Source organism: Myotis daubentonii, chromosome 2 (genome assembly GCF_963259705.1).
Source record: "Myotis daubentonii chromosome 2, mMyoDau2.1, whole genome shotgun sequence".
Lineage (NCBI taxonomy): Eukaryota > Metazoa > Chordata > Mammalia > Chiroptera > Vespertilionidae > Myotis > Myotis daubentonii.
This window is the reverse complement of record NC_081841.1, coordinates 162,462,473-162,487,047: the sequence shown is the minus strand read 5'-3', so window position 1 is coordinate 162,487,047 and position 24,575 is coordinate 162,462,473.

The following is a 24,575-nucleotide window of genomic DNA, read 5'->3' as shown; positions in this document are numbered from 1 at the left end:
AGATGGAGGTGTCTAGAGGCATTTCGATACACAGGACTGGTGTTCAAATGAGATCATCACAATGAAGTCATATATCTGAATATTCACAACATAGAGGTAGCTGGTGCAGTTATGAGGATAAATGAAGTCGACATGAGAAAATATACAGATTTGGGAGAGAAAATAACAAAGGAAGAACACTAAAAGACAAGAAAATTTAAATGATATGCAAAGGAAGAGAATAAAAACTAGGAAAAGTATCAGAAGAGAATGGTTTTATTAAAACTAACCCTTGACTCTTTAGCAGATGATTCAAGACTAACAGGCTTTTTCTCCTGATCTTTCCTTTGCAAAAGCGAAATGATGATCTTACATCAAATACGTGATGAGGCTGGCCTTGCCACATTGTTTTAGCCCTGGCTTGTTCCACTTAGGGATCAGGTGGATTTCTGTACTGCTGTCTAGACATGCTGTGCTGATTTCATCAGACCACACAACTTTAGCAAACAGTGATGCCATCACCTGCACCGGAGGATGGCCCCGCTGTGTATGTTACCTTAAGACTCTTGCTAGACCCTGAAATGCCAGCACGAACAGACGATAGAATGCCATAGGAATCCATTCTCTTATTTTCAAAGAAAAGAACTTTCTTATTTTCAAATAAAAGAAATTTCATATGCTGCAACATATTCTGAGTTATGAATTAAAACCTGATAAACTTCAGATGATTGTATGTACTAATGTTTATGTGACATTCTAAAGAAAATATGAGGCTACTGTCAGAAGTTAATCGGCAAAGCCAGCTTGTTCGGGGTCTACAAGCACCATCTTTCTCAGGTTTCATAATTTATCTTAAACTTTCACATATTTCCAGTTTAATAAAACTATTCTCTTAAACTCATATTAAAAGGTACTTTCAGGGTATATAAACAGCTATGGCTTTAATTTGCTGTCAGCCCTAAAATATCTGAAAAAATCCTGTGACTCCTCTAGCAAGTCCCCTGACAACCAACCTAGTTCAAGTTAGGACAGTAATCATACTAAATTTGCTTAAACCTAAAGTAAATAAGAAAACAGCCTGCAAATTTGGTATGCTATTACCATATGAACCATTGGCAATTGCCTTCCCAATATAAAGTGCATCATAAGATAACACCCTTAATAAAAGAGTACTATCAAACATTAAAGGGTTAATATTTGTCAACAATACACACAGGAGTTAGAGGCATTTGTATCAATAAATATAATACAGGGTGGGGCAAAGTAGGATTACAGTTGTTCATATAGAAAATAACACAATAATCCTATATAATAAAAGGCTAATATGCAAATCAATTGAATGGCGAAATGACCCATCGCTATGACGTACACTGACTACCAGGGGGCAGATGCTCAACGCAGGAGCTGCCCCCTGGTGGTCAGTGTGCTCCCCCGGGGGGGGGGGGCGCCACTCAGCCAGAAGCCCAGAAGCTGGGCTCATGGCTGGCGAGCGCAGTGGCAGCGGCGAGAGCCTCTCTCGCCTCCACAGGAGCACTAAGGCTGTCCTACTGATGGCTTAGGCCCACTCCTTAAGCTGGCCATCCCCTGAGGGCTCCTGGACTGCCAGAGGGCACAGGCCGGGCTGAGGTACCACCCCCCAAGTGCACGAATCTCATGCACCGGGCCTCTAGTTAATAAATAATAATACAAGAATAAACTGTGAGTTTCAAATTCTCACAACTGTAAGCCTACTTTTGCCCACATGTGTATGCTTTACACAGCCTATGGACAATATTTCTATTTTAAACTTGAGGAAAAAATGTTTATAAGTATTGAGAAAACAAACTGACTCACTTTCTTTGACATTTCTTTGACATGTAGAAATGAACAATGTTTCTTTCCTTTTGAAAAAAATCACTGTCTTATTTGCTGAACAAAATTATTTGACCCTGAATTTTGCTCAGTTTCTGAGTAGATTCTCAACAGAAGCATTTTTCTTACAATTGCACTGATTTTTCAAGACGAAATTTCTTGGAATCTGCAGATTTTCATCTGCACAGTCATACAACACAAAATTCAGACTCCCATTTTACTGAATTTTGATGAAAAGTAAAACATTGTTATGTAGAGACTTGAACTAAGCTGTCTCTACAATATAGTTTTACTAAAAGAGTCTGTATTCTAGAGGATAATATTATCCTTGATTAACATATACAGCTGTCTGATTAGGATGGTTTCTTAAAGTCAGGCTGATCTATGGTTAGATAAGGCAAGTGAGCTATTTTCAGAGTGTGTTGCATACTTAAAGTGGGTAGAAAAAGAAAAGAAAGACAAGAAGCAGGAAACCCTAAATGTTGAATCAATACAATGACACAAAAGTGACTTTGCACACATATTTTCTTCAGTGGCTCTAGTACCCTGCTATTTATAGAATGGAGTTCTAATTATTGTCCATTCACTTGGAGATCTTTACCCTTACCTATGGCTGGTTTAATGGTGCTTGTTTGGTCATATCTCCACTCCATCGTAGCTAATTCTCCTCATCCTGTAAGTAGCTGACAAAAGTTGAGAGCAGCATTTCCCACTTTACAATGTATTTATCTGCTTCTATGTCTGTCCTCTGACCAGACTGAGCTCTGTTGTAGAGAAAAGAGGGTCTTATTCATTTTGTATCCCCAGTGCCTAACAGGGTTTACATTGAGAAAACCTCTACAAATGCCTGTATAATAAGAGAATTTATTGATACAAATACAAATTGTATCTGTGTGTTTCAGGGTCTGGATATGTGGGTATGAAAAGAGGGAGAGGATATATATATATATATATATATATATATATATATATATATATATGCATACACTTGCACATACATGTATGTCCTCATAACAAAAATTATAAAAATATATTTATAACAGGATATTAAAATACAGAATTTTCTCAGTTTTAGCTGAAGCCTCAAGACAATAGCTGGCAACAACCAGGACATTAAAAAACAGTAATCAAAAATTATAATTTTTAGATTATGGTCCACAATAGCTACAATAAGGCTATTTAAGCACTAAAGCGGAAGAGTAGAGGAAAATGGAAATGAAGGAGAGGTTTACTCTGGAGAGAGTTGTAAGGGTTTTCCGTCACAGCCCATGGGAAGGGTGAGGGGAACTTTTCCCTCATCTCATCTCACATATGTGAGGAGACCTACAAGAAAATCTCTTGGAGCAGGGGGGCGGGGGGCGGGGGGAGGCGGAGGGGGGTGCCTGGGTTTCAAGGATGCAATGGACAGACATCTGACTCGTGGGTGAGATGCTGGCTGAAGACATAGGCAGTACCAGAACAGAGGGCTCTGTTTGGGGAATAACTACATCTCCACAATGGCAGGTCCAAGGTGTGTGTTCCAGATGTGTAACCTGAAGGAAGGATATCAGCTCAGGGATGTTTTAAATAATACTCTTCAGGAGAGCTTCCTATGCAAGGCAAGGAAACCTCAGTAAAAAGAGGCATAATAATAGTGCGGGTCTTCTAATGGCAGCCAAAGGCACAGCACCTTCCATAGCCACAGTACTCAAGTCAGAGGAACCAAGAGGGAAATCTGAAGGAGCCTACCAACCAAGACAAGGTTTGGTTTAAATATTAGCCATGGACAATGACATCCAATGCCAGACTCATGGGTTTCAGTGAAGTGGAATACATTCTTTTTATTGTTATTGGTTGATTTATTTAAAATAGCAATCATAAGTCTACTACATACAAGTAACAAATATCTTTATGAAAAAAGCTATATTTTCCAAACTAATAAATTAGTAAGAAGGATGCATTGTTTTGTTTTTGGTTTTGATTAAGGTATTACAAATGTGTCCTTATCCATTCTTATCAGGTTTCAATCAAGGAGCCCAAGGAAGCCAAAGGCTGGCCAAGCAGTCATAGGAGTGCTCTGACGTAGAGGAGAAGCTGCCGGGCTCTCTTTCTCACTTGCAGGAGTTCACCCAGAGGCAAGCCCTACCTCACAGCAGGACAAACTTGAATTTGCAATAAAGTGCGGAGTTGCAATCATCACTCTGGACTGCCTATTTTAATTATTAGAGACCATCTTTTTCTTGAAACTGACATGAAGAGAGGACTCTGATTTTTCAAGAGTCATGGAGCCACTTCAAAATTTTATGTCAGAGGGGAGTGGGGTGGGAAACAGTCCCTCAGGGTGCATTTTAATAGTTAATAGGCAAAAATAAATTCGTATTCTGATTATATCCTATAAATCCTGATTATTCAGTGTAAACTTTACATATGTATGATTTCCATTCAGTTTAGGGCAGTGGTTCTCAACCTGTGGGTCGCGACCCCTTTGGCTGTTGAACGACCCTTTCACAGGGGTCGCCTAAGACCATCCTGCATATCAGATATTTACATTATGATTCATAAGAGTAGCAACATTACAGTTATGAAGTAGCAACGAAAATAATTTTATGGTTGGGTTACAACATGAGGAACTGTATTTAAAGGGCCAGAAGGTTGAGAACCACTGATTTAGGGGGAAAAACATATTCCTGTGCAGTGCTGGAACTTCAGAAATTTGCTTAACTTATTTCTTTTCTAAGTAGGTACCCATGCCCTAGCCAGTGGCCCAGCTGGTTGGAACATCTCCCTGACACCGAAAGGTTGCGGGTTTGATTCCTGGTCAGAGCACATACCTAGGTTGGGAGTTCAATCCCTGGTAAGTGTGCATCTGGGAGGCAACAAAACTGTGTTTTTTACATCAATGTTCTCTCTCTCTCTCACTCTCTCTCTCTCTCTCTCCCCCTCTTTCTCAAAATCAATAAAAAGATAGTCTCAGGTGAGGATTAAAAAAAAATCATAATTGTGTTTAATCTATCCACTAGCCCTCTACAAACAAACTATTCTTGTGTTCGTATATGCATGTGTATAAGCTTCTAGAGCATTAATATCATCCATAGAGTCTGCATGTATGCTTACTTTATTTATAAATTAAATAACAGTTTATTTTAAAACAATTAATTACATATTGAGCTTATGAGAGACCCAAGACATTCTCTAACCTTGCTTCTCTTGATCTGCAATAAATGATGACTTTAGCTGATGACAGGGTTTTCACTACCAGAAATGTTTTGTAGAAAATGTTTTTAGGCTAAAGCATTTGCTACATAGCTGCTCTCCTAGATTCTCAGCTCAAATTTTCTCATCACTACTTATCATTCTGTGCTTTCACCCCTTCATTCACACATTGTTATCATTTAATGAAACAAACATAATCCCAAAACATTTGAGATAAACAGAGTTGGTACTTTTAAAAATAATAAAACTCCTTGAAATTTAACATGATTTTAGGTTATAAATTTTGACTCCTTTAAAATGTTATATGCACACGGACACTCACACACATTCCAAGATAATGTAACTATAATAATTTTGTTCTAAAATATATCTCAAAGGATTTGTTTCATAAACAATGCATCTATTTTGCATTTGGTCTTAGCTCTGAGGGCTACATGTGTTCCCAGGGTAAAGAATTCTAATATACAATTCACTTTCAGACATGTTTCTTCTAGGCTGTCTTTTAATTAAGTCTTTCTGTCATCTGCTTTGATATAACAATGCTTCCCCCTGATCTTTAGATCACTTAAATTAACCTTACAAATTGCTCCATATAATTTTTCATCTTTACAAACATTCTCCATCCCACCTCTATTTATCAAGGCCACCTATCTCCTATTTCCAACTAACATGCAAAACTAAAAATAAACAAAATTTTAACTGCAAGCAGATAGAAATAGTTTAGCCACAGAAGAAATCCCCATCTTAAATAAATAGGTTAAATATTCTTGGAGAAGAGGCTTATCATGATGCTAAAAGACTCACTCTAATTTTGTAGGCATTCATGCTCTGTGCAATATGAGACAGATTTACACCTCTCAAATAATTTTTTATCAAGTGTCCTGAGATCATATTGAGTATCTTCGAGTTTTAAAAAATTATTATTGCTCAATCTTTCTAGCTATATACATTGTTATTCTTGGTTATTCATAAAATAATATACATTCATGAAGGAAAAATTAAATTTGCTTTTGATTATTTTATATACTCATAGCATAGCACAATGCCTGATGTATGGTGTTGCTAATAAAGTTTTTTTAAATTCAGAAAAAAAACAAAGTAGTGTAATAAAGAAAGTAAAAGCTCTCAAATCCCAACACATAAAATAATCATAGTTACATTTTGGAGAATTACCCTCTGGGCATTTCTTTATGTATTTATATGACATGTATATTTTATATCATATGTAAGGATGAAATTTTATAAACTGTAAATTCATTTATACTATTTTCACAGTTTCATAAAATGGGATCACATTACACATACAAGCCATTTTTCACTCAACAATGGATGAGATCCAAGTCATTTATATTTATGAGTCAGGGTTAGATAGTTGTAGGCAAAATTGTAAAGTAGATAGAGTGTTGTTTAGTTTTTCAGCTTCTCTCTTCTCCTTTCTCAACTGCCATGTCTAAACCTAATGTCAGAAAAGAATCTAGTGTACACAAAGTTTTGTTATTGTTATTTTTAGAAGTGATGTCAATACCCTTTACATGATAATAAAATGCCTCTTTGACTCATTCATTTTCTTGGGTCTTCCTCATTTTTCATAGCCCACCTTTTATATCTTTAAAAGTACATGCAAATAACATTTCTTCCCAATTATTCTTTTTTTAAAATGTGTTTTATTGATTTTAGAAAGAGAGGAAGGGAGGAGAGAGAAACATCAATCGGCTGCCTCCTGAATGCCCCCTACTGGGGATCAAGCCCATAACTGGGGCATGTGCCCTGACCCGGAATGAAACTGGTGGCCTCCTAGTGAGAGGGATAATGCTCAACCAACTGAGCCAATCCAGCCAGGGCCCCAATTATTCATTAGACAGGAGAATAGCAATTTATTTAAGCAGATACACTTTACAGGCAGAATGTCGTTTTAAATAAAGTCATTAAAAGCAAATACTGTATCCTGTATATAGGTCATCTATCCCTTAGATTGAGTAAAGTTATTGTATCTATATGACCTTGGACATTCACATTTTTAGCCTTAATTACTAAAGGCCCAGTGCACAGGTTCATGCACTGGTGGAGTACCTTGGCCTGGCCTGCGGGGGCCAGTGGACCTCCACGCCACTGCAGCCCAGCCTTACCCACCAGCTCATCAGGCTCCAGCCCACTGTCTGTGTCAATCCCGCACAGCACAAGGTAGTGCGGGAAGTGGCAGGCAGCTGCAGAGGAGCCTAAGCCCGGGCTGGGTGCAGCACCGTGCCACTCCTGCTCATCCCGCCCCGCTGCGCCTGCCTCCGCTGCTACTCAGGTACACAGTGGGAGTGTCCGCTGGAGATGCGCACGCCCCGCAGCTGCACTAGCCAGCAGTGAGCCCGGTGACTGGTGCCCCTTTGTCAGCTGAGTGCTGTTTCCGCTGTGGGAGCGCACTGACCACCAGGGGCAGCTCCTGTGTTGAGCATCTGCCCCCTGGTGATCAGTGCACATCATAGCTCCAGCTGGTCATCCAGTCATTCGATCGTCCAGTCACTTAGGCTTTTATATATTTAGATAATGTTCACGTCTCCAGCCACCACCACCCACCCCATGGGAGGAATGTTAGGAAAGAGCCAGCTTGTCTCCATTGGGCACATACACTGTTACTGCAGTAACTATTCACTGCACGGTGGTTCCCTTCAGGTGCCTTTCTCCCTTCACCACAGCCCCTGATGACGGAACTAGTGCTAGTCATCTTTGCATCTCAGAACCTAACATGATGCCGGGTTCATAATGTGCACCAAAAATACTGCTGTTGAATGTATTAAATCACCTCCTATAGACCTATATATTTTATATATAAGGCTGGTTATTTCCAATACAATGATTATAGTCTATTATCTTAAATCCAAATTTCTATGCAAAACATTCACCTTCCATTGAGAATATAAATATATTCCTTTTGGCAAACAAACAAGCTAGGCAGAATTTCTGCAGTAATTTGGGAGATGATATATATATTCACAGAAAGGGGGGAAGTAATCCAGGAACAGAGGTAAATATTCCATGATTAAACTGAAAGCCAAAGGTGTTAAAGGTGACTTCAAGGGAAGCATGAGCCCTCAAAAAGGGAAAATTGATGTTTTCTGGACTGAAGCTGAAAAATCAAAGGGAACAGAAAGTTAGATGATTCAAGCCATGGCAATCCTGAAATAATCATTAAGATAGAAGTTTGGCTACAGGGGAAAAAGTTACAGCATTCATTTCTCTGACCCCTAATTAGAGTCACTGGAGTGATTTGGGAAAAATATCTGTAGCATTTCTCTAACAGAAATCTATCTATAATTGAGACATTTTCATAGAAATGAAAAATTGAAGCTCAATCCTAATAAATGCAAGACGAATGCTTGACCATTTGTGCCTCAGAAATTGGCTGACTGAGGAATTCTCCCATACCCATCAGGAAGGCAGAGCTACTACCGATAAAACATTCTCAGACCTAGAACCTTCACTTGGCTATTCTCAACCTGAGATAAAGCAATCGAGGGCTCCAGATATTAGTCATGTTTCATCAGTGGAAGGAACTGACATTACAATTGAGAGTGTGACTTCAACACACTATGGTCTTTAGATTAGTTTCTTGTCTTTTGAAATTCATTTGGAAAAGTTTGTGGGTTTTTGTTTTTTACTTTAAATTTACTGTTAGCTATGCAAATCCACATAGATCAATAGGCTGCAAGTCTAAGAGAAATTAGATGAGCCCTACCCTAATGAAATCACACTGTAGAAAAACATCACTCCATTTGAAATGATACCCAAGGCACTAGGAAAGTACTTTTTTAAAATTCTCTGCTCTTTTCCAAGAAATGCACCATGATGTGAATAATGAAAATGAATAATGCAAAGCAAAATGTGGTACACAATTTGCACATCAGTTACAGTTTTCCTCCTCAGCCTGATCGACTTTGAAAATTACAGTGCTCACTTTGGCAGCACATATATTAAAATTGAAAATTACAAACAAGGCCATTTAAAATCCAGACAAACAGTACATGAACATGGACTAGCAGCCAACTGAATACGTAGCCATGAGTAATGGTGCTGTGTGTAGTCATCTGAAGAGAAACAATAATGAAGATCAGTAATGAATGTGGCAACAGATATGGCAAAGGACTGGTTTGGAGGATACCATGACAGAGAGCAGGAAACTTTCTCCATTCGCCCTAGAACAACACAGTTTGGAGGTACTGTGAGCTTGACATTTTGAGTTAGCATTCTCAAAGAGTTTGGAACTAAAACATTGAAGAGAGTTTTTGATTATGAGCAAGATTTTTTGTGACCTGTGATCCCATTCATTATAATTTGGTCAGCCACTTCAACTAGGTCAGGCTTCTAATGTTCTTTTTATGCTCGGGTGTAAAAGGGCTCTGATGGCAGAGCTTATTTGAATCTCAGTGACAGAACCAAGAAAAATCCAAAATCTGTTTTCACAATTAATCATTTCATAGAGACGTATAAAATGATAGCAATCCTCAACTGCTTTACCCTACATGTCCTTTCAAACATACACCATATTCCATAAAGAACACTGCACATCTGCTCTTACGAGAAATGACTAATTGCTGATCTGTTAATGGGTCATTTGTCCTGTAGAATTGCCACCCAATTGCCTCTCTGATGATCACATCCTCTTCAGATCTTGTCCATTTCAACCTTTTTTCCCTAAATTATCATCAATAATCCTACCCAATAGTGTCTCCAAACGTGGGAATGAGTCTAGAGCAGTGATGGCGAACCTATGACACACGTGTCAGAGGTGACACGTGAACTCATTTTTTTTGGTTGATTTTTCTTTGTTAAATGGCATTTAAATATATAAAATAAATATCAAAAATATAAGTCTTTGTTTTACTATGGTTGCAAATATCAAAAAATTTCTGTATGTGACACGGCACCAGAGTTAAGTTAGGGTTTTTCAAAGTGCTGACATGCCGAGCTCAAAAGGTTCTCCATCACTGGTCTAGAGTAATAACAATGCCTGATTGGATTTCCATCTTCTTTGGGGGGAAAAAATTAAAGTTTCAAACTTTTCCCCCAAACAAATAAACAAACAACAATAATAATACTTCCAAGCTGGAACCTGGTGAAAAAGTAAAAAGTCTACTGACAGCTTGATATTCTAAAGACAAGTTTATGCTTGATAGAAAATTCTGGACTTGGAAGGATATTTTCTGGAATACTAAGGAACTTCTCTACAACCTGTGATAATGAATTACATAAATACTCAGTAAATACTCAAGGGAATCCTATCACTTCTCTTGAGCAGAGAGTTCACAGGTAAAGATAAACATTTTTTAAAATTAATTATATACTCACTTTCCCTGGACTTTAACTATCATGGACAAGTTTTTAATCAACTGGAATTTGTTAAAGTCACAAATATTAAAGGTTAAAAAGGAAGAAAGAAAGGAAGGAAGGAAGGAAGGAAGGAAGGAAGGAAGGAAGGAAGGAAGGAAGGAAGGAAGGAAGGAAGGAAGGAAAAGGAAGGAAAAAAGAGACATTAGCTTCTTTTTTATATAGTTTTATTTTGATGGCAATTATTAAAGTGAAATTATTTCAGGAAAAATAACACTCTGGTCAGATGCAGTTTTCACCTAGACCAATGGGATTTTTTCTCTGTTGATAATGAAAATAATACAATTGAATGGTAAAAGGAAATCAGATCACCTTGTATTAGGATTGGAGAGAGAAAACAGAAGCTGCTCTAAGAATTCCAATGACAAAATTTTGATGAAAAAATTTACAGCTTGCATACTGTTGGAAGATGTGAGGTAGCAAAAGTCATTGTAGCTACTGCCACCAACGCCAGTTGCCTGAGCATCAAAGTGGATGTTCCTCGCCAGCTCACCTGGAAGTTTCTGTGAACTTCTATGAGTCCTCAAGGCTCTTGGCAACTGCTGCTAGAGAATAATGCCTTCTCCTCTACCACCTTCTAATCTAAACCAAAATTTGGGGAGAGATTCTGGTGAGTGGAGGTACAAGTTGTTCTCCTAGAGTCTAGAAATAAATACAGAATGGTTTAGTGATAAGTATTGTGTAAATGTGTTAAGTGATGAGTAAATGAATAAAATAACTTGTCTTGGCAGTTTAGAGCATTTCCAAGCTATATGAAAATAAAAGTATAAGTAGAATCAGAGGAAGAGGACTTAGTTGTGTTATTTGAGTGTTTAAGAGCTGAAAGCTAATGTAGCCTAAATGACTGATTTCATAAAAGAGTTCTAACTACTATGAGCTGAGACTGGTTGTGTCTTTAGCTAGGTTCCATTTTTATCATCTTTATTGGCCAACCCTTTTTGGATCATAGAGTCTTTCTCTGAATTCTGTAGCGATAATGATTAATTTTCTCTTTAACAAATTGAACTAACAATTCAGTTTTGCTTTCCTAACATTGCTCCCCCTAATCATTTTGAATGAAATTTTGATTTCCCAATCCTATCAGTCATGTATTTATACAGAGCCTTTGGTCTTCTCTGGATGGCTAGTCACATTCCTGAGAATGAATCTTAGTAATTTAACTGTCAATGAATAGCCTAATTCTTCCTATTTTTCAAATTATTGCTTCATGTGCATCAGTAGCTTTTGATTGGTTCTGCAACATTCCTAACATTTGCATATTTTATTGGGATTTTTTTTAAACAGCAATTATGCTCTTAAGATATAAACAACTGATATAGTCTGTAAACTGAAAAGAAAAAGCTATATTCTAGTTTCTAAATATAAGGTAATAAAATTTCTGGAACTGTAAGTAAAGTATCATGCCACTAAAAAAAACAGTGTCAGTTCTAAAATATTATGAGTCAATTAATATTTTAGTGTAAGGAAATGTCGTTGTTTAATATAATAATAATATTTCCATGGAAACACCACTGCATATTTTATTGCTATGTAAATTTCAGCTAATATGGTATTTAAGATGAAATATGAATGTGCTGTAATAGCTAATTTCAAGTAGCTCTGATAGATACTAGAAGTTTCTGTTAAATTTATAACCACTAATTAGATATTCAGGTGACAATTCTGTTGGGAGGAAAACAGGTTCAGGGACAGCCTGATATTACTTGGTTTAGAGCTCACAGAGCTCATAATGTCCACTTCACATCACTGGTTTTCCTTGGCCTGGCTAAAAATCACAGCAAAACTCAAACATCTGGCTCTTCAACAGGAATTGTGTTGACACGCTCTGTATAACAGCCTGAAAGTTTACAAGGTACAAAATTGCGTGGAATTGTTTTTCATTGACCACATAATTCCTATAACTAACTCCATTCCTGTTTTTATGCAGCACATGACAGGTACTGAGAGCCAAAAGGATTTGTGAAATACATAATCAGATTGGATTCTACAGCCTCTGATGAAAAAAGCTTATATTTATGTTTATAAATATTCTTTAACCAGGGACAGCAATTTTTGTAAGAATGAGAAGACAGGGCCTCTGGGAGGTACTCACTTGGAAAATACAGCCAGTTGTGTGCATTTATTAGATACATAAATTTCTGCCTACATTTGCATGCCTCACTGTTTGGTTCCCTTCTTTTATTAAAAGTATGCTCTTTCAGCTTCTGTTATAGAGGTCCTCAAGACTACAGAAGCACAGGTCACTGGGAATTGGGATCCCTGAGGGAACTGAATTCAGCATGGGTGGTTTTTAAAAGGTCAGTGAGTGTCTCAAACATTGGCATGTGCTAGAGCAGCGGTTCTCAACCTGTGGGTCGAGACCCCTCTGGGGGTTGAACAAGCCTTAGGTGACAGGGGTCACCTAAGACCATCGGAAAACACATATATAATTACATATTGTTTTTGTGATTAATCACTATGCTTTAATTATGTTCAATTTGTAACAATGAAAATACATCCTGCATATCAGATATTTATATTACAATTCATAAGAGTAGCAAAATTACAGTTATGAAGTGGCAAAAATAATTTTATGGTTGGAGGTCACCACAACATGAGGAACTGTATTAAAAGGTCGTGGCATTAGGAAGGTTGAGAACCACTGGTCTAGAGAATATAAAGCCTGGATCCCTAAAGTGAAGGCAGCCTGAGAGCAAGGGACACCCAGATGATCTGATTTAAGGTAAGAATAGAAGAAAATGGGGGCTGAAGAAAAGAGTTCAATGCACATTTCTATCTGGGGCCAATCCTAAGCAATATTGAAAAAGGAGACAAATTGAGCAAAAAAATGAAAGGAAAAGCTGACTGTGACAAAGATAAGAATTTAAGAACAAGGCTATTCATGAGAATACTACGCCCCATATTGAGCCTCTCATTTTACCATGTCATCCTGTTTGTACATGTCAACCTGTGATTTAATCCTTGTGCCTCTTGCAAGATCTCATGTATATTCCTTGATAAAAATCTTATCCATCAGGTACTGTTATCCTATCTAATAAAGAGGGAATATGCTAATTGATCCTCACGCCATTGCAAAGATGGCAGTGCCCACAGCCCATAAGGAGGGAATATGCTAATTGACTGTCCCACCCTCAAAGATGGTGTCACCCACAGCCAATAAGGAGGGAATATGCTAATTGACTGACCCGCCCTCAAAGATGGTGGTGCCCACAGCCAATAAAAAGGGACTATGCTAATTGACTGCCCCACCCTCAAAGATGGTGGTGCCCACAGCCAATAAGAAGGGAATATGCTAATTGACTGTCATGCCCTCAAAGATGGCAGCACTTACAGCCACAAGATGGTGGTGCCCAGTCCCCTCAGCCCCACCACATGCCTGCCTCCTGCCTCCTGAGTCCCCCAGTCCCCTTAGCCCCCCAGCCTCCCAGGGCCGGCCCAAGGTGCAGGCAAGTCTCAGATGGTAGCTGCCCAGTTGCCCAGTGCCACCCGAGGCTCAGGTAACCAGGGCCTGCTGAGGCTTGCGCTGCCAGCCATGGCAGCAGCAGAGGTGTGATGGGGGAGTCGCCTTCCCCTGATCGCCAGGTCGCCTCCCACCTTGAGGGCTCCCAGACTGTGAGAGGGGGCAGGCCAGGCTGAGGGACCCCCCTCAGTGCATGAATTTTCATGCACCAGACCTCTAGTCTAATAATAATTTTGTTAAAGTAAATGACAATTTTTATATCTTGAGTATATTTTGATGCAGTTTTTAGGGACAGAAATTATTTGGGAACACATAGCTATGACATATAGATATACATATATATATACTCACATGCATATGCATTCACATCCAGAGTAAGATGTGTGTGTGTGTATATATATATATATATATATATATATATATATATATATATATATCAAGTGAGCATTGTTATTGATTAACTAGTTGAAATGCAATTAAGTTTCTATGCTTGCTAATTAATTATATTGATCAATATCTCATTAGCAGTTCCAAGTATAGCAAATGAGTACTCTTTCAGGAGCAGAGTTGAATAAAGCGACAGAGTGGGCATTAAGCTCCTAAACATCAAAATCAAAACCTTGCTCAAGTAGAAAAGATAACCAAGGTCTCCAACCAGGCAGTTATTGTGACCTCAGGAAAGGCCTTTGTAGTAGAAAGCATCAGTCACTTCTGGGCTTTGATTAAAACACAGAGTAGGTTTTTTTCTTCTCAATGAATCCTCTTGCTATCAGTTCACATTTACAAGCACCTGTTCTCAGAGGAGTCGTGCGGTGGGGTCTCATCTGCTTTCAGTATTTAAGAATCAGGAGACTCAGAAAGAGCTGTGGTCCTAGAGATGGAGTCACAGTTCGTGTCACCAGCATGGAGTTCCTGAAGCTGCAGACAGGAAGTCTGAGATATAAAAGGCTCAGGCTCTCACTGCCTCCCAGAGTCTACCTGTTCTCCTAGTTTCCTAACCAGGGCACCTCATTACACGTAGTTACCTCTGGATATTACTTTAAATTAACTGGAAAAAGTTGAAGGTTCTTGAGCGTGGTTCTCAACCTTGGCTGCCCATTAGAATCACCTGGAAATCTTTTTAAAATCCTGATTTCTGGGCCTCATCCTCTGGAAATTCTGTTTCTTTGTTATGGGGTGGGGCCACAACATTAGTAACAAAGAAACAGAATTTCCAGAGGATGAGGCTCAGAAATCAGGATTTTAAAAAGATTCCCAGGTGATTCTAATGTGCAGCCAAGGTTGAGAACCACTGTTCTTGAGGGTGAGACTATGTAAATGTAAGAAAATAAACAAATTAATAACTATTACATGGGATGGGTTGTGTTCCAAATTCTTCTAATATATGTCTTTATGAAATCTGTGGTGAAAAGAACTCCTGACAGGTTCAGTTAAAGAGAGTCATATTAATTGGGTTAGCCTGGCCTGGATGTGGAGTCATTATCTTGTGTCCTAACTAGGTAAGCAAAGTTTTTTTAAAATAGCACCGGAACTAGGACAGTTCCCACCTTACGTGACACAGTACAGTTTGATGTGTATTAAAAAGACAACAATGAAAAAACTAATGGGAGCAGTAATTGTCCAAAGTTACATTTATAACCTGCCTCACCATTCTTTTAACCTTATTTCTGTAAATGATGACCTGCTAACTAATATGTGACTGCAGATAAACAGCCTGTTTGCTTTGGAATTGTAGGAACTAACTTCAAAAAGGAGCACACATTCCAGCTTCGTGAGATTTGCTGACCTTCACCCAGTTATCTGAACAGACTGTGTTGGCTTGCACGTAGTCCCCTAAATGGAGAGCTCTCAACCCTCTCCTTTTGATTCCTTTGTTCTTTTTTGTGTGTTTTTGTTTGTTTGTTTTGTTTTTGTCCCTTCCTTTTCCTCCTTACAAAAATCCCTGCCATGTCCAGTTAGTAAGATAGTCTTTGCGACATGAGTCTGCCATCTTCTCAAGCTTCCAGCTCTTGGATACACCTACTTTTCTTCCACTAGTCTTTGTCTCTTGATTATTGTCTTTGGGGCAGCAGGCAGCTGAACCTCGGTTTGGTATCACTACATTTTAAACAAATGGGCCACAGTTACTACTGGATATGCTCCTGTAAGGTTGGAGTCATTCAAGGATAGGCGGATGCAGCAAGCAAGAGGGGAGTTTATTAGTGAGAATGGGGATGGAGCCACAACCAGGACAGGTTAGGACTAAATTTCCACTGTCCTTGGGGTTGAATTTTATGCGCACAAACCGAAAGGGGAGGAGGCTGAGGGATGTAAGTGTTCCAGTCAGATTAGATGGAGTTTGTTGTTCTTCAGACCGATTGGTGCCGGCTGTTGAGGCTGTGGGCTGTAAGCGGCCATTGTTATCCTTGGCCTGCTGTCTTGCTCTCAGTGCAGGTGCCTCCTGTTGTGCCGGATAGGGTGACCACTGGCTGTTCCATGAAATGAGGCTGGGGCCACTTTCTCGCTCAGGACTTTCTAGTCCGCCTGAGCCAAATGTCCTCTGTTGGCCTGTCAGCTCCATCAGTCTTCCAAAAGGGTCTAGTCTCTTGACCAGTGGTTCTCAACCTTGGCTGCACATTAGAATCATCTGGGAATCTTTTTAAAATCCTGATTTCTGGGCCTCATGCTCCGGAAATTGTTTCTTTGTTACTAATGTTGTGGCCCCACCTCATAACAAAGAAACAGAATTTTCTTTGAGAACGTTTTTAGGTCCACAATCTGTGTGTGTGTGTGTGTGTGTGTGTGTTTAAAACTACCAAAGCTCACCTGCTTTTAACTTTATTAATAAGCTTGAGTGATGAAATTATTATACTTTTGTATTAGTAAATCTTAACTACAATAGCAAAGTACATATTAATTAGACTAAAGCATAATATTGATTTAAATATTCTGTTCCTAACAACCCTTATTTCTCTGCTACTTTGTCAGCATCTCAATTATTTTGCTAGTCTAACTTTCTACCACAACAGATTGCTTGGCAGTCAGGGAAAAAAGACTTTACTATTTATTGCCGTCTAAATAACCCCTTTGTGGTTTTTAAAAATTGGATTCAAACAGTAAGAAAATAATGATGCCTTTCTTCTAATTGGCTTCAGGTGCAGTTTTTATTTTAAACTTGAACTTCTTTGTATTCAACACAGTAATCAGTTATAAAAAAGGTGTGGAATTATTATCCTGTGGTTTCTTTTCTTTTTGCATTCTATTTAAGAATAGTTCATCTTGAATGATGTAGGTACACCCAGGGGAAGTAGTCTGAAGCCAAACTCCTGTGTCTCAAGGAAATCACAGACTAGAACCCTTAATCACAGGACTAGATCCTCAGTCACCGCCAGAATTCTCCTCTTATCTCCTCCCAAGTGGAAGCATTTAGTTAAAGAACTTCTCTATAATTATGACCCAATTTAATAGACTGATACTCAACGTGCTTGGGGAATGGTTGACCCAGCCTGTGTCTGCTGGGGTCCAACCCCAGCAGGTCCAGGGGTTCCCAAAGGCGTAGCGTAGACGGAGTCGGCGAAGAAGGAAGGACACGGAGACAGTGTTCAGTTGATCAGCAGCCTAGCCAGGATCTCTAGCCAGGATCTCCAGCCAAGTTCTGGTCTGGATCTCCAGAGAAGTTCTGCTTAGGATCTCCAGCCAGGTTCTGTGTCCATGTTGTCTTGCTAGGTTCTCCAGCCAGGTTCTGTCTGAGATCTCCAGCCAGGTTCGGTCACCAAGTTCTAGTCAGGCTCTCCTGCCAATCTCCGCAGTCAGGTTCAGTCCAGGATCCTTTGCCATGTTCTCTCCAGCAAAGTCCTTCTGTCTCTAGAGAACGTTCTGTGTAGGTTCTGTGCCTAGGCTCTGTCTCTCTTGGTCCTGTCTTCCAAGCCCTGTCTCTGAAGTTCTGTCTTATAAGTTCTGTCTCTCTGTCTGGTTACATCTGTATTTATACCAGTTGATTCAATCCTATCAATCTCTATTACAAAGGTTAGGGCGTTTCTTATCTCCATTCCAGGGAGTAAGATCATGTAGCTTAAGCATGATTGTTTGTGGTGATTAACTACCCGCCTGGCACTTAGTTAAGGAGTTTCATCCCCTCCCTGACTTCAGGGAAAAATTCCTACCTGGGGAAACAACCTTTCTAGGAGAGGCATCCCCTCCCTGACTTCAGGGAAAAATTCCTACGTGGGGAAACAACCTTTCTCGGAGAGGTGACCTTGGTTAAAACACAGCGCCAAGAAGGTGAGCAAACATATTAAGAACCGTATGCCATATATGCCAGGTCCCTTGAAACAGCAAGGATGGACCGGCTCACGGCAAATTCCCCCTTTTTTATTTTTTAAAAGCAGGCATTAAAAAGAAAAACCTCAAATGCTCTCTTATATTCATTTTAAGAGTAGGATTGGCGCTTTCCGCTATTACCTGAGTCCTGATCTATCATCCCAGGGAGAGCTTGCCAATCCTGCACTTTCCCAGGGTAGAAAGGCTGCAGTGGGGTTAAGGATAAGACTCCTTGGGCATACCTTCTCCCATGCCTCTACATTTACCTTTCTGGCACCTTTCCTTCCTCAGAAAAGCATGGACGTATTTCTTGTATAAAATGTTCCATCTGACTGGGAGTAACCTTAACTCCTCTGCTAGCAAGCATATGTGTTAAAAGATCAATACGGAGTCTTTTTTCTTTAGACTCAGTATGGCACATCTTCTTAATCTAAAGATCAATACAGAGTCTTCTTTCTTTGGACTCAGTATGGCACATCTTCTCAAACTAAGTTCTGTACTATCCACCTTCTTACCCTACTTATCCTCTGTAGGGGGGTCTGCAGTACCCTGGTGGAGTCCTATCCGTCCCGAGTGTGGGGTTCTCAATGGGGCAGGGGGGGGGGCTTACCTATGGGAATCCTGTTCCAGGGGTTCCCAAAGGTGTGGACGGAGTCGGCGAAGACTATCCACCTTCTTCCTATGGTGGAGTCCGATCCGTCCCGAGTGTGGGGCGCTTACCTAGGGGTCCCTGTTCGGGCGCCAGATGCCGGGGTCCAGCCCCAGCGGGTCCAGGGGTCCCCAAAGGTGTGGACGGAGTCGGCGAAGAAGGAAGGACACGGAGACAGCGTTCAGTTGATCAGCAGCCTAGCCAGGATCTCCAGCCAAGTTCTGGTTTCGATCTCCAGAGAGGTTCTGCTTAGGATCTCCAGCCAGGTTCTGTCTGAGATCTCCAGCCAGGTTCGGTCACCAGGTTCTAGTCAGGTTCTCTTGCCATATTTCTGTAGTCAGGTTCAGTCCAGGATCTATTGCCATGTTCTCTCCAGCGAAGTTCTTCTGTCTCCAGGCTCCGTGTAGGTTCTGTCTTCTGAATTCTCTTCTAAGCTCTGTCTCTTTCTGTCTTATTACATCTGTATTTATACCAGTTGATTCAATCCCATCAATCTCTATTCCAAAGGTTAGGGCGTTTCTTATCTCCATTCCAGGGAGTAAAGATTATGTAGCTTAAGCATGATTGTTTGTGGTGATTAATTACCCGCCTGGCACTTAGTTAGGGGTTTTATTCCCTCCCTAACTTCAGGGGAAAATCCCTACCTGGGGAAACAACCTTTCTCAGAGGTGACCTTGGTTAAAACACATAGTGCCAAGAAGGTGAGCAAACATATTAAGAAAAGTATGCCATATATGCCAGGTCCCTTGAAACAGCAAGCATGGACCGGCTCCCGGCATGTGTCCTCTGCTGGGCAGACAAGAGCACATTATTCCTTTTCTTCTCCAGGGTACTGATGTCCAGCTATTCTGGACATGACTATGAGTTCACCCATACTCACCCCTTCAGGCTCAGATCACATGTCCCAGGCACAGTGGGGACAGTGGTTTTCACTTACAATAGCCTCTCCTTAACCCCTTACTTTCTAAACACAAAGAATATATCAATCCTCTTATTCCATGTTTAGGTAATGTGACTGTAACTAAGTGACATTCTATTGTATATGACAATTCAAAAATGCCCTCCCCGTATGCAAAAAATAATGCCCTCCCCGTATGCAAATACTTGGACTTTGTGTAAATACTGCAATGAAAAAATTATATTAATGAAAATATAAAAGACAAGTTCTCATAGCATTGTTCAGGGGAATATATTATATTAAAGACTGTTTAATTAGTGTTAAAACCCTATATGTATAGCCCGGCCAGAATAGCTCAGTGGTTGAGCATCAACCTATGATTTGATTCCTGGTTAGGGCACATGCTCGGGTCACAGGCTTGGTTCCCCAGTAGGGGGTGTACAGGAGGCAGCCAATCAGTGATTCTCTCATTGATATTTCTCTCTCCCTCTCACTTCCTCTCTAAAAAAAATATTGTAAAACCTATATGTATAGAACAAGACCAGAGCAGAATTTTTGAACACTTCTGACAATCCAAATATGGAGTCACTGTCAGCCATGAGAGCTATGCCAAGTGCTATGTCAAGACAGGTAATGGGGTGCAATGAGAACCCTTAGGAAAGGCCCCCGAAGGCTCAAGGACACTTAGGTAAGGACTCCATCTGGACACCAATAAAGTTGGACCTCCACCCATTGTGAGCTATAAGAACTCAGAGTTCTGACCACCTGACACTTGAGCTGGCTCTACTACAGGTCACACTCAGAATCCTGCCAAACCTCCACTCTCCTGGACATGTGCCACCACTGTAGCCACCTGGCTTGAGATCACCACCTGCCTCTCCACCAGTGACCTGAACTTCACACCAGATGCTCGCTCTGCTAACGTCTATCACATAAGCTCTCCCTCTCTCCCTCTCTGTGTGTAACCTGTGTATGACTTCAGTGGCTTATTGGGGGAGGTCTCTTCTTATAAACGTGGAATTGTTGAAAGACACTAATGGGTGGGAGTGACTCCTTACAGGAATGCTCCCTTGCTCAAGACAATATCCATATGCAATGTGGGTGAGTTCACATTGCTAAGGAAACCTTAACAATCACATTTCCTGGAATTGCTTGGTTTGACATTAAGCAAAATTCATATAGCATCATGTGAATTTATTTGGATATATTAGTTTAAATTGATTATTTCACCAGTTGATCCCATTAGCTCTCCTAAGCTTCAATGAGATTCTCAAGGGAGAGCTTTGCTGTGTATGTTGATTTCTATACATGACACAATGCTCCAGTAGACAAAACCCATGGCCTAAATCTGCTTTTAAAGTTATATAGAGCATTTATTTATTAATGAGACAAAATCTCTGTCCTTAAGGACTTTATATTCAAGTAGGAAACTAAGTAATGCATTCCAGTGATTTCAATATAAGATAGTTTAGTCCTTTTGAAAATATAAGATCTTACAGCAGTATCGTACGAGATAAAAATTTAAATTCTTTAGCAAAGAATATAAGACCTTTTATGATACTGTTTGCTTATGCCATTCTAGCCTTATCTTCATCCACTCTGCTTTATCATACATCAAGCCCTAAGGATAACAATTTTGAGACTCCCTTAGTAATTTGCTAATTTGCTCTTATCTCTATTATAATGTGTGTGACATAATTCAATAAATGCCATTTGAACAAATAAATGACTGATGTTTAGGGAAGAGATCACTTCCATATGGTGTGAGCAGAGAAGGATTAATGGAGGGTATGGCACTTGGGCAATAAAGGATAATTAGGACTTTGACAGAGTTAAGGCTGGAGGGTATTTGAGATATGGACCAAAAGGCTGGGAATTTCAGCTGCAGAAAGCAGAGCAGGTTTGGTTTCTGCAGCAGAAAAATGAAGGCCAGACTGAGAAGGCAGATTGGAACCAGAAAGAGATAATCTATTTTGAAATGTTAGAAAGCATCATTGTTGATATAGCTGCAATATGAGATTATTATTTAAGGGCAAAAATTGGAAGCTTAGCTAGAGATTTTGAAAGATTAGATTTTCTTATACCCTAAAAGAAATGAATTCACAAAAGGTGCTATTCAATATAAGGAAATGGATTTTATAATTGGAAAAGTTGGTCAGGGGATTGCAGAAGCTTAGGTTATGCATTGCTTTATTTGTCTATGAATTTTTCCCTGGATGTTTCATGCACACATCCTGCTTCCTCTCAAAACAGTTTGTGATTGGCTCAAGGGCAGTCTTTAAATTTCCCATGATACCCAGTCCAATAAAATAGCTGCTTGCTTATAATAATTATATATAATGTATAAGAATATTATAATAATAAGCCATAAAATAAGTTCTTGCTTAGTACAGCAAAACATTTTCTTTCATAGAAGGCATAAATTCCATGACCATTAACATCAGAGAAAAAGGGTGCATGAAGTAGAATGAAGATCCATCCAATGTTTCACTTCAGAAATTTCTTTCTTCCTGGCTTCTTCCCTAAATATGAGGTAGAACTGGATATGACCAGATTATGCTCACCTAAAGAAATTTGACTGGACAGGGAAACTAATTTGATTTGGATAAAGTTGGTGTTTCTATCCTTTCAAACTGTCCTGATATCCTTAGGAAGAATATTATCAATTCAAGAAATTGATTTTCACAAATTCCAAGTATGCAGTCTACATTTGTTGTCCCACCACTAACCTTTTGATTTTTTTTTTATTTCTTCAGTCTTCCTAATGACCTATATATGTTTATGTTCTTTCTGATTATGAAACTTTCTCCTGTTTAGCCATTCTTACCTTTTAATTTTATTTTTTTAATTAAGTCTTTATTGTTAAAAGTATTACATAGGTCCCCTTTCTTCCAAATTACTAATAAGTGTTCCTTATTCCAATAAAAAAAGTTCTACTCTTATTAAATAAATTAATACTAATATTACAGTATAATCATTCTCTCCAGAAGAGTTTGTGTTGAAAAAGTCCAATCTTTGGCATATTTCCATGGGGGACATAGGAGAAAAGAAAGAACAGAATTTAAATGCCAATTCTGTTACTTACTAGGTGTGTAGTTTTTATCTGGTAATTTGTTGTTTTGCTTTGTTTTACCTTTTTGAGACTTTGGATATTGTGAGAAAAGGAGATTGCATATTTGTATGTGTAAAATTTGCCATGGGTGTATGCTAAGTTCTCAATAAATTGTATCTATATTGTTATCCTGAGCTTCATATTTTCTTATATAATAAAAGCCTAATATGCTAAGTGTCCGAACGTTCATTCAACATTCGACCAGTTGCTATGATGCACACTGATCACCAGGGGGCAGCCACTCTGACCAGTAGGTTAACTTGCTGCTGGGGTCCGGTTGATCGGGACTGGGAGAGATGGGCTGGACATACCCTGGAGCCCTCCTAAGGCCCCTCACTGGACCCAATCATGCACCACTGGAGTCCCTCGGCCTGGCCTGCACCCTCTCGCAATCCAGGATCCCTCGGGGGATGTCAGAGAGCCAGTTTCAGCCTGATCCCCGCAGGCCAGGCCCAGGGACCCCACCAGTGCACAAATAGATGCACTGGGCCTCTAGTACTTATTATAAAAGAGGCTGAAGAGTACAATGACTAAAAGCTGAACTTGGGAACTAGATTAGATGTGTTCACATCTACGAGTTGATACTACTTACTAGCCATATGATCTTCTTAACCTCTCTGTTTTTCTAACCTATAAAGAGAAAATAATAATATTTGCCTATGGGGTGGTTGGAAGGATTAGAGTAAGTGTATGTGAATAACTTGGAATAGTGCTCTGAATAATGTTCATAGAAGTCTTAGCATTATTATCTTCTTTTTTTTTTTTTTTCAGCAACCCACTCTCATGGCCACTCCCTGGACAAATCTATGCCCCAGAATCACTTTATCTTTAAGATCTTAAGCTCCAATATCTCATTTTCTAAAGATAACCTTTTATTGTTTCAGCCCCCTTATTCTCCAATTTATATCCCACTTTCTTATAGATCTCATTGCAGTGATTCTCAACCTTGGCTGCACATTAGAATCACCTGGGAATCTTTTTAAAATCCGGATTTCTGGGCCTCATCCTCTGGAAATTCTGTTTCTTTGTTACTAATGTTGTGGCCCCACCCCATAACAAAGAAACAGAATTTCCGGAGGATGAGGCCCAGAAATCCGGATTTTAAAAAGATTCCCAGGTGATTCTAACGTGCAGCCAAGGTTGAGAACCATTGCATTAGAGGTTTCCAGAACTCCCCTTTCTCTTGCTGCCTGGGTTTCCCCTTGGTCTCTAAGTTCACTTTCTTTTTTTAAAAAAAATCTTTATTGTTGAAAAGATTACATATCTCCCCCTTTCTCCCCCATTGCCCCCTTCTGCCTTTCCCCCTACCCTGCCTTTCCTCTGAGAGTCAACAGTCTCTAAGTTCACTTTCATCTTATCATTGCATCACTCCACACAATTCCTTTCACCTTCCCAATTAGGCAATATAGAAATAATAAAATTCAAGTTCTTCTTTTGTAATCAAAATAGTTCTACACATTCTTTGCATACATTTTTCCCATTTGTTTATTAAAAACCATCTATTAAAAGATTTCTAGGGTTTTTTTTAGATAATCATAATTCATGTAGATGGTACTTTATTTCAATAAAAAATGAAGAGCTTTCCCTGAAGTTGGCAAAAATGTAAATGCAATAATGTTAGAGATTACTTGGCTAAATACAATCATATATATATTTATCAATATAGACACCCACTCCTTCTTCTTCTCCCTGCTAATATTTTAGTGGCACAGTTAGTGAGGGAATGGAGCAGATCAGCTCTGTTGTGTCCACCTCTTTGTAC